Source organism: Heloderma suspectum, chromosome 14, assembly GCF_057233095.1.
Source record: "Heloderma suspectum isolate Gila_16-S chromosome 14, 16-S_ref, whole genome shotgun sequence".
Lineage (NCBI taxonomy): Eukaryota > Metazoa > Chordata > Lepidosauria > Squamata > Helodermatidae > Heloderma > Heloderma suspectum.
The window spans coordinates 6626723-6642526 of NC_139471.1; the positions used below are offsets into that span (position 1 = coordinate 6626723).

At 50.1% G+C, this 15804-nt stretch overlaps 1 protein-coding gene across 1 annotated transcript in view; it reads right to left on the minus strand.

The window, feature by feature from the left end:
* Positions 1 to 15804, minus strand: part of NTNG2 (netrin G2) — a 115754-nt gene that overhangs the window by 4655 nt on the left and 95295 nt on the right. The window lies entirely within an intron of this gene.

Below are 15804 nucleotides of genomic sequence, written 5' to 3' on the forward strand. Positions count from 1 at the left end.
AGATCTGGCTCTTTTCCCCATCGCCAGCATAGCACTAGGCCAGAATGAGGGACGCTGTATCAGAGGCAGCCGTGCAGGAAGACGGATCTCATGAGCACAGCGCAGCAGGGCAGGCTGGTGAGGGAGAAGGCGTGCTCTCGAATACATACTAACAGCAAACTCATTCTCCGAGTGCTGATCTTTGTCTAGCCGAAATGGCACCATCCGTGCCCAAGAAGAAGGGATGGGCAACCTGAAGCGTTGCAGAAATAGAAAAAATCTTTAGGGGGGAAAAACGCAAAGGGGGAAGGGGAGCAAACATGTCAAAAAAACTCAGCGAGGGCCAAGTGCAGCAGCCATGCAATTTTGAGTGGCTGTTGTGTGTGTGTGTGTGTGTGTGTGTGAGAGAGAGAGAGAGAGAGAGAGAGAGAGAGAGAACAGAAAACTGGAGTGGACAGGGAAACGGAATGGCATCTCCCAGAAGAGGAAATGGCTGGCATTCTGAACTGGGTTGCTCCACACTGCACATGCGTAGGGATTTTATTATACTTAGTGGTATATAAATATCACAAATAAATAAACATTTTATTGCAGGTTCCACTTGTGGTTTTTAATGTTTACTGTAAGCTTCCTGGTAGATATTGGAAAGGCTTGGATTTTTAAATAAGTACATAAAAATATGGCACTCGATTATTTTTAGGGACACCTAGGTGACTTCTAGAAAAGGCAGCCTGACACTCTTGCTTGACTCTGCATATGCAGAGAGGCTGAATCACGGACAGAAAATGCAGCCTTCATAGTTACAGCCCCCTCTCTCAGCCTGTGAGTTGGATTCTCGGTATATACGCAAATTCTATCTGGCTAGAACATAAGCTGCCTTCTACCAAAGGAAGCTCAAATTTCTCCAAAGCAATACCTGTGCAGAATTGTAGATCTTCTACATGAGCCCTCCAGATCTGTTGTACTACAACTCCCAGCATCCCTAGCCGGTGAGTCATGCTCCCTAGTCACAGGGTGGCAGGAACTGCTCATTTCATGCGAATCTGCCCCTTTCGGAAGGAGAGCAGCCCCCCCCCCCCCCCGGCACATAACTGAGGCAGGCCAGGATTTTGTTTTGGGCTTTTAGGACAAGCTTTACTCTGCCATGAGTGGAACAGAAGGAGTGGAATGAAGACCACATATAGAAAGGAAAGAGGAGCAGACATGCAAAGGGAGTGATACAACAATGGGATCTGTGGGGGTTGGCTCCCTCCCCACCCAGTTTGCAGCTTCCCCAGAAGAAAATGTTCTCTCAAAGTATCCAGGCCTTTTCTTTCTATGCCAGAGCAAAAGGCCTGAGGTCAGCAGCTTAAATGATAGTGCTGCCAACTTTATCTGCCCTGCTCCTGTGCCTGTCAGCAGCAGCCTCTCACACAGAAATGTAGCAGGCCTTGCCTTGTCCACCACCTAGCCTCGCACCAGATGTTTCCCCTGCTGAATGCCTGCATGTCAACATGTCCTTAAAGGAGCAGGGCCAGTAAAAACAAAAAAACAAACCCAGCAGCGCTATTAAATAGTCATGTGTTAGGGTGGCTAGCCCTGCACACCGGACCCTGTTTTGAATTTCCCCATTGCTGGGGATGGAACAAGCCCATGGCTGCACTGCATAAGAGCAGAAACTGGATAGAAAATTTGGCCCGCTAAGAATTTCAGCTTTGATTTGTTAAAAAAAATAAGAGAGAGCGCAAGGAGTTGGCTTAGCAGCCCCCGTTGTTAAAAATGCCTTGGGTCATGCAGATAAAAAGGACAGAGAGAGAAAGACATATTGCCTAAAAACGAGGACAAAGGGGGGCACAGATTGGGGTAAAATATGTAAATGCTTACATATGTAATGGTGGAAACTTAGAAATCATTCCTATAGTTTAAACAGAAATACAACACATCTCACCATAGCGAGGAAGAGTGTGACCAGGTGAGCTATGTACCTGTCTGCTGTCCTGGTGCTAGCTGTTGATGGACATCTGCAAGCCCACGCTCCCACCCACCCCACCTGCTTGCTCTTCTTGGGGTTCTTTATCTCGAAACTGGGCTTGGGTCAGACACCCCCTCAAACAGAGGACTGACTGTCCTCTAGCGAGGGAGACTCATGGCCACCCTATGCACATCTGTCTGCTCGGTTGCTCAAGGAGTCTCCCTCACAGCAGGTTTGACTTTGGACTGTTGGTGAGATAAGCACAAGTCATTTTGCCGCTTGGTGCCCCCATCCCACATACGGAAGCCAACTGGATGAGCAGGTGAGTCTTAGTCCACCACCAGTAATGGGGCAGCATCGTCCACCTCACCTGAGGGCAGCAGGTTAGCTTAACCGAGGGGAAATAGCCAGGAGACAGTCACTGCTGCCCCCCTGCATGTCGCTCCACATCTGCCAACTGAGGCAACCGCCCCACTGTGCCTCGTGGTAGGGCCAGCCCTGGATATAAAGCACAAAGGCCCATTCTTTCATCAAAAGGGTAGCGCATGGAGCTGTTTTCCGCACAGCCTGGGATAGCCATTAGTTTAATGCAGTGAAGCCTTCAAGCAAACTCACGCAGCTATCAGAGTTGGACATATTGTGCCTGCCCTGTCTGGATGAAGTCATGCCTGCTGGCAACCCTAGGCACAGCCCCTGCCATGGTGCAGCATCCCTATAGCCTCCTGAAGGGGGAGGGGTCTGGGGGCTGGCTGGTCTACAGCAGCGGGGCTGGGGGAGGCAGGTGTATAAATCTGTCCCTTGGCTGACTTATCTCCCCTGGCTTCAAACTGCGTTGACTGCAAAGCTATGCACTGGTTATAGATGTCTACCCCTAGTGGCTGAAGATGCACCAGTCGCACCCACGGCACAGCAATTACCTGGTTTCTTGGTATGTTTTTTGCCGGCACTGTGAGCCGGTTTGCTCTTTGGAGGGGCTGCAGGGGAGAGAAAAAGGCAAGCAAAGAAACAAAGATGCAAACGCTTGAGTAGGAATGGGGGCGTGGCGGCGTGGCTGTGCGGCCCTGCACGGCAGACTCGTCTGAGGAGTAAGCGGTTGCAACCAAGAGAAGACTTTTCTCAACACTGTCCCACTTTTCTCAATGCAGGCTTTCCCCAGCAGGATGCCCTCAAAATGTAGGACTACAACTCCAATCAACCCAGTCAGCGTGGCCAAGGATCCCAATACAACCTCTTGCCCTCCCGATGGTTTGGACTACAACTCCCAGAATGCCTTATCCTTGTCCGTGCTGGGAGTTGTAGTCCAACACATCAGGAGGGCGCTGGGCTGCCAACCCCTGGTCCAACACCTCTGGAGGGCATCAGGTCAGAGAAAGGTGGCCTGAAACATAGGGAATCCAGATGCAAAGAGGAAGCTCCAAGGATCTCCACCCGTTTAAGAGAAGAGTAGAAGATGTCAGGCAGGGTGGGGAGAAGGTGCAGCCCCTGCTAAATCCACACTTCTCTTAAAGGCACAGGAACCTGTTTAGAGGCTGGTTCACAGGAACCTGATTGCCATAGAAAGAGGAGCAAGCGTAGCTACGGAGCTCTGTCCCTTGGGGCTGACAACCAGGATTTGGAGCTTCTAAGCCAGCCTTCCCCAGTGATGACTGTTGTAAACTCTTGTTTCCCTTGGGGCTTACAATCAGGTTTTACTATTTGCATCTGCATATTTCCTCAAGGGAGTGTACGGACAGGGCCAGCGTCAAGGGTTGGCATGGTCGAGCACCTGCCGAAGGCCCAGACCCCAACAGGGGCCCACTGACAAGAGTCCCCTGTAGTTGGTCCTCCTCTCCACTGTTGCAACCTGCTGGTTCACCTGCCTCTCTGGCCCAGACAGTTGTGGTGCTGAGGAACAGGAGGTGTCGCAGCCGACTTGCTCTCTGGCTGGCAAGCAAGCAGAAAATTGCAATGGTGAGGAAAAGGAGGAGGAGCAAGAACAGCTGGTGACCATGGCAGTGAGAAGGTAGCGTCTACCTGGTAGACTCAGGGAGGGGGTCCATGGAGAGTCTTGCCCAAGGGCCCTCTAAAACCTGCAGCCAGCACTGCATATGGATCTGGGTATCCTGTGCAGGATGGGAAACACGAAAATAGATGCACACTTCATAAGTAACAAGCCTAGGACACGGGCAGGTCCCAGGGTTCCCGAAGTGTGGGCTGAAGCTAGGTTAACCAAAGGCACCAGAGAGCAGGGATCCCTTCCTATTTGTGCAGAAGGGGGAACTGTTGGCCACACAAGAAGTGAGGGGAGACAAACAAGCCAAAATCCACTCTTCAATCCAAGCGCTGTCCTCATTTGCCTCCCGTCACCTCATGGAAACGCACATCTCCCAGAAACACTCTTTCCAATTACTGCGGCAATCGAGTTGAGAGTACTTTACTGCCAATTAGGCCTAGAGGGTGCTGGCCGAGGTCCGGCAGTGGCAGATCCGCCAGACTGGGAAGCTGCCAAAGAGCCATGCCCCCCCCACTAGAGTGCAGATGTGTGCCAATGCAGGATTGCATCACAACCCTCCATGCCGCTTGACTGCTTCTCATCACGAATGAGTTCAGTGCTAACGTGCTCGGAGTGGTGGAGGAAGCCCATGGGGTAACGCAAACTGTTTCTCCAAGGATGTAAGGATTAGGGATGTCAGAGAAATCCACAATAGATTCAAATGACATCGGATTTCTATTAATCTGACCTGCAGTTTCTGCAGCAGACCAGCTTTTTCTGAGTCATGCAGATTTTGCATATTTGCTGACCGGGGTTTTCATTTTCAGGGCAGGATTTGCGTTGATTCACAGTACCAGAACGTTGTTCTATGTGCGTTAATTTTCACTGGCACTAATTTGAATTGGCACTAATTCTCAGTAACTAATGCGCCTTTGTGCATGTATGCAAGTGCACATTAGCGCTAATTCGAAGTAGCACTAATGCAAATTAGCACAAGTGAAACAGAATTCGGGTAAAATAAAAACTGATTCCATCAATGAGTTGAGGATGGAACAAAAGACACCTGACAATCCATGAAACACAGATGGGCTGGATTTAACAAAATCTGTACCTCCCTGCTAAGGATTCAACAAAAATGCCATACAAAGATGTAAACACACTTTGACCAAGGCTGCCGTTCTCATTGTTCCCTTGCAAGTATCTACAACCAGTGGTGGAATGGTAAATTTTGATGCTCAGGCACTCATCATGACAGAGCCCATAGCAGTGGTGTAATGGAGGCAGGGCTCACAGGGACACAGCCCCAGCACCTTTTTTATTAGCAGGAGCACTGACATCATCTGCCACTCCCTGCAGACTTCCCTCTTCCCTCTGTGCTTAGCTGCAATCTTCACAGCAGCTGGGAGGGAATGAATTTCCACAGCAGCAATAGTATTGTTTCCTGTTGTAATTCAAAGTATTTCAGGGGTGGCTTGGGCTGGAATGGGCCACCATGAGCTTCATAAAAGACCTGCTCCTTGCAGTTGAACCCTGCTAGAACAGCTTTGTTGATCTGGATCAACACAGCTGCTGGCAGTTGTGGACTTCCCTTGGGGTGTGGCTAGGGGGACGTCATAATGAGTGCCTTCACTTCCAGATTGACCACCACTGCCCTATAGCCATAGGCCCAAGGAGCATCCCGAAACGCAGGCAGCTGTGTTGATCCAGATTGACAAACCAGATGATGTCAGCATCCCTGCTAATCAAGACATCCCAGCTGCACTACACTACTGTAACAGGATCGACCTTGTTTTTTCACTAGAACCCTGAGATCTACCAAGTGGGGACTTGTGCAGAAGACATACACTTAGAATTAAAGAATTCTGAGACCAGGGATTTGTTCTGAGTGCCAGAACTGAACAGAGCTCTCAGTCTCTTCCACACAAAAACCCACTCCTGGTTACCCCAAGCTCTCTTTTTCATTTCAGCAGTATAATGTTGGGTGGGGGGAGTAGTTTTGTTCCTGCTCAGTACAGGAAATCTAGAGGTAGATCCTCCACCTGAAGACCTCCAGTGAGGAAGAGCCTACCCCAGGGCAATTGGTTCCACTGTTAAATTGCTCTTCCCATCGAGATGTTTCTCCTAATGTTCAACCAAAATCTGTCTTCCTCTAACTCAAGCATATTAGAACTAGTCCTGCCCTCTGGGGCAGCAGGAAACAAATCTTTGCCCTCTTCTGTGTGACAGCTCTTCAGATATTTGATGATCCTTGAGGAGCCCAGCTTATTTGCCCAAAGGCTTTTGAATATAAGAGCAGTGGAGGCTGGTAGCTCCAGTTTCGATGGGACTGTGAATCCATTCTGGGTCCCAGCCAGAACTCTAACAGAGCTAGCCAAGGTGCTGAACCCTATCCCCAAAATAGGTTCAGCACCTTGGATAGCATCTTTAGAGTTCTGTCTGGTTCTGACTGAAACCCAGAATTGATTCACAGCCCCACCAAACTCGGAGCCACCAGCCTCCACTGCATAAGAGGCACTGTCCATGGGAAAGCTCTCCTGCACAGTCCCCATGGCTCCCAATCACTTCAGCAGGACTTGTGTTGGAGAGCTTCTGATGGACTGGTGCATAAGAAAGCTGTCCTTGATTATGGGGCAACTGGTATAAGACTTCCAGGTTCTGGGGCAACTGGTAGTGTCAGCTCCAGGTTTTACGGGGACAGTGGGAAGGGCCCCCACTCTCCTTGCCTCTATCACAGCTGCCCACCAATTGCCATCTTAGTTACTTAAAATCAAGAAAAAGAGATCTTTCAGCAGGGCTGATGTTATGGCCCCGCTTCCCTTTTCACTGTACTAATAAAATGCAAGCAAAACTTGTTTTCTGAGTGTGGATCCAGTGCCATCCATTCTCAGGAGGGAGATATCAGCAGACTTGGGGGAACCCCAAGATTTGCAGAAGTGCAACAAATCTTGGCGGGGGGGGACCCCTAAGGGGGTGGGGAGCTGCCAAAACACTCTGGTGAGGTTGTGGCCAGTGGCCACAGAACGCTGGCTGACTGTTAGAGATGAGGGGATGGAATAGAGCATCCCAAAAAAGGGCCTGGCTGGCTGGCTTGAACCCTGAGCAGGAGCACTTCACGCTGAAACATTCTGTTACAGCTTCCACTTGTAATCTTAGTAAACTGCATCATTATTGCACAGGCACGGATCAAGAAGCATAGGAGTTCGTTTGCCAGTTCCTCACATCCCAACTTGGCAGTCCTCCGGAAAGCTTTCAAGCTCAGCCTTGCCCCGTGACACTGACGTGCCTCCTCCCTTGCTTCCGAGGACAGACCTGTCAGTCAGCCAAGAAGATCTAGGCAAAACTCACAGCAAGGCACAGTTTAAAATCTCTCTGTGTGTGTGTGTGTGTGTGTATACACACACACACGCACACACATATATACACATACACTGTATATCTAGAGAGCTGGTTTCTAGAGTGAACAGAAAGGAAATAGGATGTGTGCACATAAAATCATTCCCCCACAATGCAACCCTCTTCTTTTTGTTAGCAAGCAACCTGGAACTATCTGGAGAAGTATTATTATTAATATTATTATTAGTGTGCGCTACACAGCACATTATAGTTTCTCTCTCTGATAGGAGCTGCTGGGATTTGTGGACAGCTGTGCAGTGAGCCACTGAACTGCAGAGGGCAGCAGCTTCTCCGACTGACTCTCACTCTGCCCACCCAGGCTGGCCCCTGGACAGGAAAGAGTATAAAAGGCTTTCCTGTTACAGTTGAGCCTTACTCGAACACTGAAGTCTTCCTGAGAGGCGGTGTGTCCCAATATCCTTGGTTGCTGTTTGCACCCGGTTCCGGCCTTGCTCCTCAATCCTGTCCCCTAGTATATTCCCTGGTCCTGGCTCACATCTTGGCCCTGACAAGTGGTTTCCCCTACAGCCAGTCGAAATCTTTTGCACCATGGGGGAAGCCCAGCCTTTCAGCCTCCTCATTTCACACATGGTCCAGACATCTTCAAGTGGAAATTAACCGCCATTCAGCAATCTTGTGAACGCCTCTCTCCAAATGAGATTCAGGGCTTCAATTATTTCAGTGAGTGGAGCAGCTGGCAGAGAGGCCGAGGGGAGCAGCACCACTTTGCAACCTGAAAAAGAACTCTGCAGAGCTGCACACCTGCTCCACCCTGGTGCCCAACGGCCTAAGGATCCGCCATGTTTCCCTTTATCCCAGCCAGCCTCCTCTCTCTGGAGAAGTGTCATTTTGACAGCTGATCTGGGCTCCTGCCAAAACAGCAGGGGCTGAAAGTCCCCGCTCCATCGCTTCATGCTGTTAATCATTGCGAGTCACACAGACAGAACCTAAGCTCAGGATAGTTTGGAAGGGGAGCCTTACAGTTACTGGGGGGTGGGTGGGAGACATTTGTTCAGTTCCCATTTTAATGCAAATGTAACTCATTTGGCACTTCTGAACAAATGCATGAACCCAAATTGAGTTACCCTTCAACATTTGTACCTCTCCAGATTTTACCGTCCTCCTGAGGACCACATATCCCCCATAGAATCCAAGGAGAAGGTCAAGCACACGCCGGCACCGGGAAGGAAGGCCACAGGCCACCATCCGGAGGTGAAGCACACACCTCAAGAACCACAGCAACCAGACTCCTCATGACTGGGGCCCTCCTCATGAGGAGGGCTTTTTACACACGAGGCTGTGATTAACTTTAGCTGAGCCCTGGGTGGGGCTCTGGCTATATCAGCGCTCAGTTGAGAGCTGCTGGAAGCAACACCTTAGCTTCCCGTGCCTTGCGCTCTCGTTCCTTTGGCCCTGCCTTCTGACTGAAACTCTGTGCTCCTGACCACTGGACTCCTGTTTGACTCTGCATTTTGGACTATGTTTCTATTTGACTGCTGTCTCGTGTTTTGATCTTGGCTGCGCCTCAGACTTCTCTTCTGGAAACCACTTACTTGCCTGGTAAAGCATGCCTTTGACCTTTCCCTCTCTGATCAGCTTTTGGATCTGCCCCAGAATTACTGAGTCTGACCAGGCCTAAGTGGGCCAGCATTGCTCATTAATTTGTTCAAAACAGGAGAGCAGAGAGAGAGAGAGAGAGAGAATCTACTTGGCTCTGAAGATGGATGGATGAATCAAGACAAAAGCGAAGGGCACTCAGCTATGCCCCAACTTAGCTGGGAGGTGTTCCTTGACTTAGTGCTGCTTTTGGAAGCGAAGTAGCGGCCATGTCCAGGAACACCTTTGACCAGCTTTGGTGCTATAGCAGCTGCACCCTTTCCTTGGAAAGTCAGGCCGGCCATGGGAACCCACACTCTAGTTACCTCTAGGGACAGTGGCAAAGTTTGACTGAGCCACAATCGATTGCAAACTTCGGGGTCTTAAAAGGTCTGGAGGAATCTGGGGATTAGTTAACTCTGTTGCGTTTCTGGGTTTTCCTTTTAACTACCAACATTACAAAATGCCAAGGAGCTTCCGATGACCTCCTTCCAAAGGAAACCGAAGCTGGGTTAGCACTGCGCACCTGGGACTTCTCTCTGCTCGGAGAAGTGGTGTGTCACAACGCTATATAGGTTGCGATCCATTCTTCGTGGGTGCTAGGAAGCTGGCATTTTAGACGAGCATATCCTGTTGAAGTTGTTACGGATCAGCTTTGGCTAATTACTGTGTTCCTGGACTGGGCTGATGGCTTCTGTTCTTCTTTTTGTCCTTCTGGATTACTTAACTTGTAATCCGCTTTGAGCAGGGGAGGCTGGTGGCTCCCATTTTGGTGGGGCTGTAAATCCATTGGGTCTCAGTGAGAACTCTAAAGGGGCTATCCAAGGTGCTGCATCCTATCCCCAAAACAGGTCCAGCACCTTGGATAGCCCCTTTAGAGTTCTGGCTGGTTCTGACTGCACACAGACCGGATTCACAGCGCCACTGACATCGACACCACCAGCCTACATTGACTTTCAGACTTTCCTGAGACACAGCAGATCCAGAATGTGACTTGAAATGGTTCAAAACAGCACTCAAATCTTTCTGGAAAGGCGGAAGGACAGAGCCGTATTCATACCAGGCGGCCCGCACTGCTGAAAATATCGCAGGCCCAACCTCTCCAGAGCACATTCCTTTTTTTTGACTGGCCTCTCGAGACTTTGGAGAAGTTGAGCTGCAACAAGGTGACATCGTTGGCAGCTGCTCCATTCTTCTGACACTGCACGGGACTAGCAGAGCCATTGGCCATTGGCTTCTATCTTACAGGTGCATCAACTTCTACTTTTGGCCACTGAATGCATTCGCCTGGAGCTCTTGTCTTCTTTTCAAGCTGCCTCACAGATCAGAGGAAATTAAAGCAGTGGGCAGCCGTGAGCCGGTTTTGATATCCCTCCGGCACCATACAGCTCTGGAACAGGTGGGCAATAGGATGCCCTCTGTCTGAGCCAGGTGGATTCGGTCTGCAGGAGGGGGAAAGACAGCCTGGCTACTTGGGGGTTGTCATAGCAACCAGCCCTGCCAATCCTTGTCTCTGCATTCTTTTTGATCATCCAGTGATCACAGCCTGACAGCTCTTTGCTCAGGCACCTGCTGTTGGACCTCCTGTGCCGAAAAGCTGGAATGTTAACAATGCGTAAAATGTGAGCTCTCGACTCCCCTGGCAATGGTGCCAGAATGAGTGTCAGTCTGCCAAGCCCAACGGTGAGGGTCAAAAGTGGAGGAATCTGTCGAGGAGGTGGTTCAACGAGCTTGCAGCAGCTAGGCCCCCAGGTCATTGGCCCGCTCTGTATTGAGTTGGGCCAGCTTGTGGATTTTGCATGGTTTTTTCCATCTTGTCTCTAGAAAGCTGTGCAAATTGCAGGCACCATTTGCCCAAATTCCAGCCATAATTTGCTTAACTCTGGCCTTAATTTGGGCAAATTGCGCCTGTAATTTGCAGCCACAATTTGCAAATCAAGCAAACTGTGGCTGGAATTTGTGCAAATCACTCAAATGGTGCCCACAATCTGTCCAACTTTCTATTGACAAGAAAGAAAGGGCGGGGAAGCAAAATGTTCCCGGATTTTGGGAAAAGCCCATGTGACTCGGCTCACAAATGCAAGCTGAACCCAGCAGGCAGCGGGGATCTGTCAGGCCCCCAAAGGGCTGGATTTTCTAATGACAGGCAACCCTAGTCAAGAATGAGTTGTGTCGTGCAAACCATGAATGCAGCTCCAAAAAATGGAGCACCTTGCCCAATCCCCTGGGATTCCAAGTGTTTGAAGAAGGGATCTGCCTTGAGCCGCTTGGTGGCCTGAGATGGAAAATCCAAATTGCGCCCATTCTCCTGGCAGGTTAATCCACTGAGAACGTCTTCTGCATGAGCCCCGTTGAAAAGAACCAGAGGTGTGCCAGACACTAACATCGGGCAGGTCTATGTATCCCCCACTCTTAATGACCCCGAGCCCAAATCTGCTACCTGGAGAACCCACCTCGCTTTGCCTCATGGTGGTGCACACATTCCAGCTGCCCCTGTTTCATGCCCCTGGCAAATTCCTCTGGCTCAGTCACCACTCATTTTGTCTTTTAGAGATGGCTTTTTTAAAGGTTGATAGGGTGCACTGCTAGGCAGGGTCGTTTGACAGGTATTTAGTCACTACTCTGAGCCACTAAAACAGGGTTGCAGTCCTTCAGGCTTCAGGGCTAAATCCAGCCCCCTGGGGTTCCTGAGATGGCCACGACCCTGCCCCCTGGCTCCACCCCTTTTCCCCAACCACCAATCGTTTGGTGGTTTTCCAGCTTTTCTGCAGTTTTTTCCCCATTCTAAAAGGTTGAAATGCTTCTCCTAAGGCATCATTACTGGCAGTGAGAGCTTTATGTTAAAATAGACATGCAGGGAGCAATCCTGTGGTCCCTAGACAGAGCCTTGGAGGGCCATAGGGTAGTTCAGATTCCTGGATCCGAGGTCAGAGGCGATGCTCGGAGCTCAGACCCAGGAGTCCCAGCTCCCCACCCCCATCATTTCACAGCCAGCGTGGAGAGAACTATGCCTGCTGCCTGTCCGAGGTCACAAAGATGACCTTGGAGAAGGAAAGGGGGAGGTTCTGTGGGCAGGGAGGGGAGGGGCCTGGAGAGGCCGGCTTATGAGGAATCCTCCAGCCTCCCTGGCCTCCTTTCTTCCAGCTCCACAGAGCCCCAGCTAGACGGGCAAAAAGACCCATCTAGCAAAAATGCAGAGTGGGAGGAGCATGGAGGTGAAGATCACCTTCACTGCTCTCCTGGATGGCTATAAGCCCCAACTTTGGAATCTTACAGCCATCCCCATAGGATTGCACCCTAAGTTGAAATATAAGCCCCTTCTGCCTTTGGTTCGCCCTTTTTGCCTTCAGCCCAACCCACCACTGGAATGCGTCTCCTAAGGGCTTCTCTGAAATGGGAATTCAGCCATCGGCTCTGTACTCCTGCACTAGAAGTTAAGTCTATGACAATGGAACTGTCATGTCCCCCAAATGAGGAAGACCTGGATACAAAAGAGATACAGGCTGCTCAATTCAGAGGAGGGCCCTTCACCACTTCTTCCTGTTCCCTCCCATCCTGAGGATGTGGCCCTTTCACCTTTGTTGGACTTTGAGGACGAGTCCCCAGTAGCATCTCCTCCTCTTCAACCTTGTAGAAGCCAGTGGTTATAGGACCAAACAAGGGGACTTCAAAGAGCAGAGCCAGCTTCTCTGGGGAGGCAGATCCCACTGCAGAAAAGGCCTTGCTGCCCTTCTTAAGGCCTCAGCTTTTTGCTGAGGCAACATCCCTCCAAAAGGGGGAGAGCTACAGCCACCAGAGCTCACTGGATGTATTCTGCTCAGCAAGCTACATTCCCCTGAGCCTGACTTACTAGATGTGACCCTGCCTACTGAGTCTTCACCTATTGTTACCTTACCTGAGTTAGTCCAGTACCCTTCATAAGGCCTCAGCAATTTGCTGAGGCAACATCCCTCCAATAGGGGGAGAGCTACAGCCACCAGAGCTCACTAGGAGCTATGTGATTCTGATCAGGCCTGCCTGAAATCTGGATGTATTCGGCTGAGCCAAGCTACCTTCTCGGAGCCTGACTTACTGGATGCGACCCTGCCTGCTGAGACTTCACCCGTCGTTACCTTACTTGAGTCACTCTGCTACCACTTCCCCCGCGATCCCTACGCCCCAGCAGAATGGGATACATCTTGTCACTTGTGCACACATCAGTGCAATGCAGCACACAGTCTGGCATTTTCCTGAGGTATATTTGGAACTGTTGGAAACATCTTGTTGGACAGTTCTTATAATGCAAATAGAAATACAATTTCATAGTGGGGGAGACTGTGACCTAGTGACCTGTGTGCCTGCCTGTGCAGTCTGCTGTCCAGGTGCTAATCATTGATGGACAAATTCAGGGCCCCTGTCCTCCCTTCTTCCAGTTCTTTTACTTTAAACTGGACAGGACAGCCCTTAAAACAGAAGACGCAGTGGAAGCTGGTGGCTCTGATTTCAGTGGTAATCTGAATCCATTCTGGGTTTCAGCCAGAACCCAGAACTCTAAAGGAGCTATCCAAGGTGCTGAACCTATTTTCGGGATAGCACGCTGCACCTTGGATAGCTCCTTTAGAGTTCTGGCTGGTTCTGGATGAAACCTGGAATGGATTCACAGCCCCACCAAACTTGGAGCCCCCAGCCTCCTCTGAGAAGATGATCCTTAGTCGGCCCTTAAAACAGAGGATGGCCCTCTGTAAAAAAGGACACATGGCCACCCTAGAACTATAGGGCTTTTGTTTCTGTCTGCACAGTGTGGGTGTTCAGAGACTTGTTGTAGCCTGAGAAACGGCGGTTGAAGTGACTTCTAGCTGTGCTTTATCCTCCTCCTGCTTTGTGCTGGTGATATTAACGAGTTTGTCCTTTGCTTTCTTTTTTTAAAAAAACTCTCTTTCCCTCCTCCAACTTTGCGGGTTGACGGCCAGGGCTGTACAACTGGAGAGAGGGCCAGCTTAGGGCACCCTGAGCTGGCTTAGCCCCCAAAGGGGGGTGAGCAAAGAAATGCAAAGCAGGAGAAGGCAGCTTTGAGAATCAAAGGATCAACGAATTAGGTTTAACTGTGCCAAAGCAGGGTGGCCTATTAGCCTAATCGGTCTCGCCCTCTGATTGGCCTGTGGGAGGGCTGTGTTCCCAGAAGCCCCGGGTGAAATCGCTTCTAAATAAAGCACATTCATCTGGAGTGTGAGCTGCACTTTGGCCATGCTCCCTCTTTTGTCTTAGCTCCAAGCAAGCCTGGCATCAAGGGTAGGCATGGTGGGGCATTTGCCAGTGGCCCACATCCCAGCAGGGGCCCACTGACAAGAGCCCCCTGGAGTTGCTCCTCCTCTTCACCTTTGTAGCCTTGCTTGTTCGCCTGCCTCTCACTCTGGTCCAGACAGCGGTGGTGGTGAGAAGGAGGAGCAGCAGATGCCGTGGCCTCCTTGCTCCCTGGCTGTCTGCCTGTCAAGCAAGCAAGTGGTAAAAGGGATTTCGGCTAAACATGAGAAGGAACTTTCTGATGTTGCAAGCTGTTCAACAGTGCAACAATCTGCCTTGGAAGATGGTGGACTCTCTTTCCTTAGAGGTATTTAAACAGAGGTTGGATGGCCACCTATTGTCAGGAGCGCCCTAGCTACCTCTTCCAGTCCCCACCAATAGCCAGCTCAGGACACAGATGATGAGGAATTCTTTCTGAGACTTTATTCCTTTATGACTCTTTCAGATACTAATCGCTAGCGACAAAGCAAGGAACAGCACTGGGGAAAGATAGCAGAGTAGCCTAAGCTCCAGGTAAGGCAGTTGGTCCCCGTTGGAAGGAGAACCACAGGAAGACCCTGAACTTATGGGCTAGGGAGAGATCCTCCCTCTTTCCCATGGGTCCTCAGGATGCGACCGTTGTTTGCATGCCAAACGAGCACTATGCCTCCTTTGTGCGCCCTCCATCTGTCATTGCTCCCTGCGTCTGCGCCAAGCGTCCAGCAAGCCCTCCTCCAGCGCTCTCTCACTGCCAGGGTCACTATCTATCCCAGGAATGCTGGCAGGAGGAATCTCTGCCAGCTGCTGTGCTTGTGAGAGATGAGAGAGCTCCTCTCCCACGGATTGCTGTTCCTCCTCAGAATCAGAACTGCTCTGGGGCTCTATTGGCTCAGTTTCCACCCTGACACATATCAGGGATGCTGAAGCGTGCATTTCCTACATTGGCAGGTGTTGGACTAGATGATTTGTGAGGTCCCTTCCAACTCTATGATTCATGAGTAATTCCAACCTACTGCCAAGCCACACTGAACAGGAAGCAATAAAAGGAGGAAGCTTTTAATTAAAGGCATACTAGTCCTTAAAAGCTTCAGTAGTGCTTTGCCTGTCCACACAGTGGATAGGGTGAGGTTGCAATTGCATTTTATTGCTCCCAACTGATCACAAATCCAATCTGAGAAAATGCAGGAAGGCAGCACAGGAAGACACAGAAATGCAACCATTTGGTATAAAGTGAGTGAACAAAAGATCAACATTCTAGAAAAATGGCTAGTATGGAAGCAGACTAGGCCAGAGGTGGGCTGAAGATGTTTTGGACTTCAACTCCCAACATTCCTCACCATTGACTATGTTGCCAGAGGCTTCAGGGAATTGAAGCCCAAAACATCTGGAGAACACCTGAGCTATGGTATGGAGGCATGCCCATCATGACTACTAGCCACTGATAGACGTATCCTCCATGAATTTGTCTAATTGCCCTTTAAAGCCATCCAAGTTGGAAGCCATCTTGTGGTAGTGAATCCTACAGCTTAATTATGCAAAGTGTGAAAAAGTCCTTCCTTTATCAGTCCAGCATCTCCCACCATTTAGCGTCATGGGACGACCACTTTGGGTTCTAGTATTATGAGAGTGGGATAAACAAATGTCTTCCTATCTA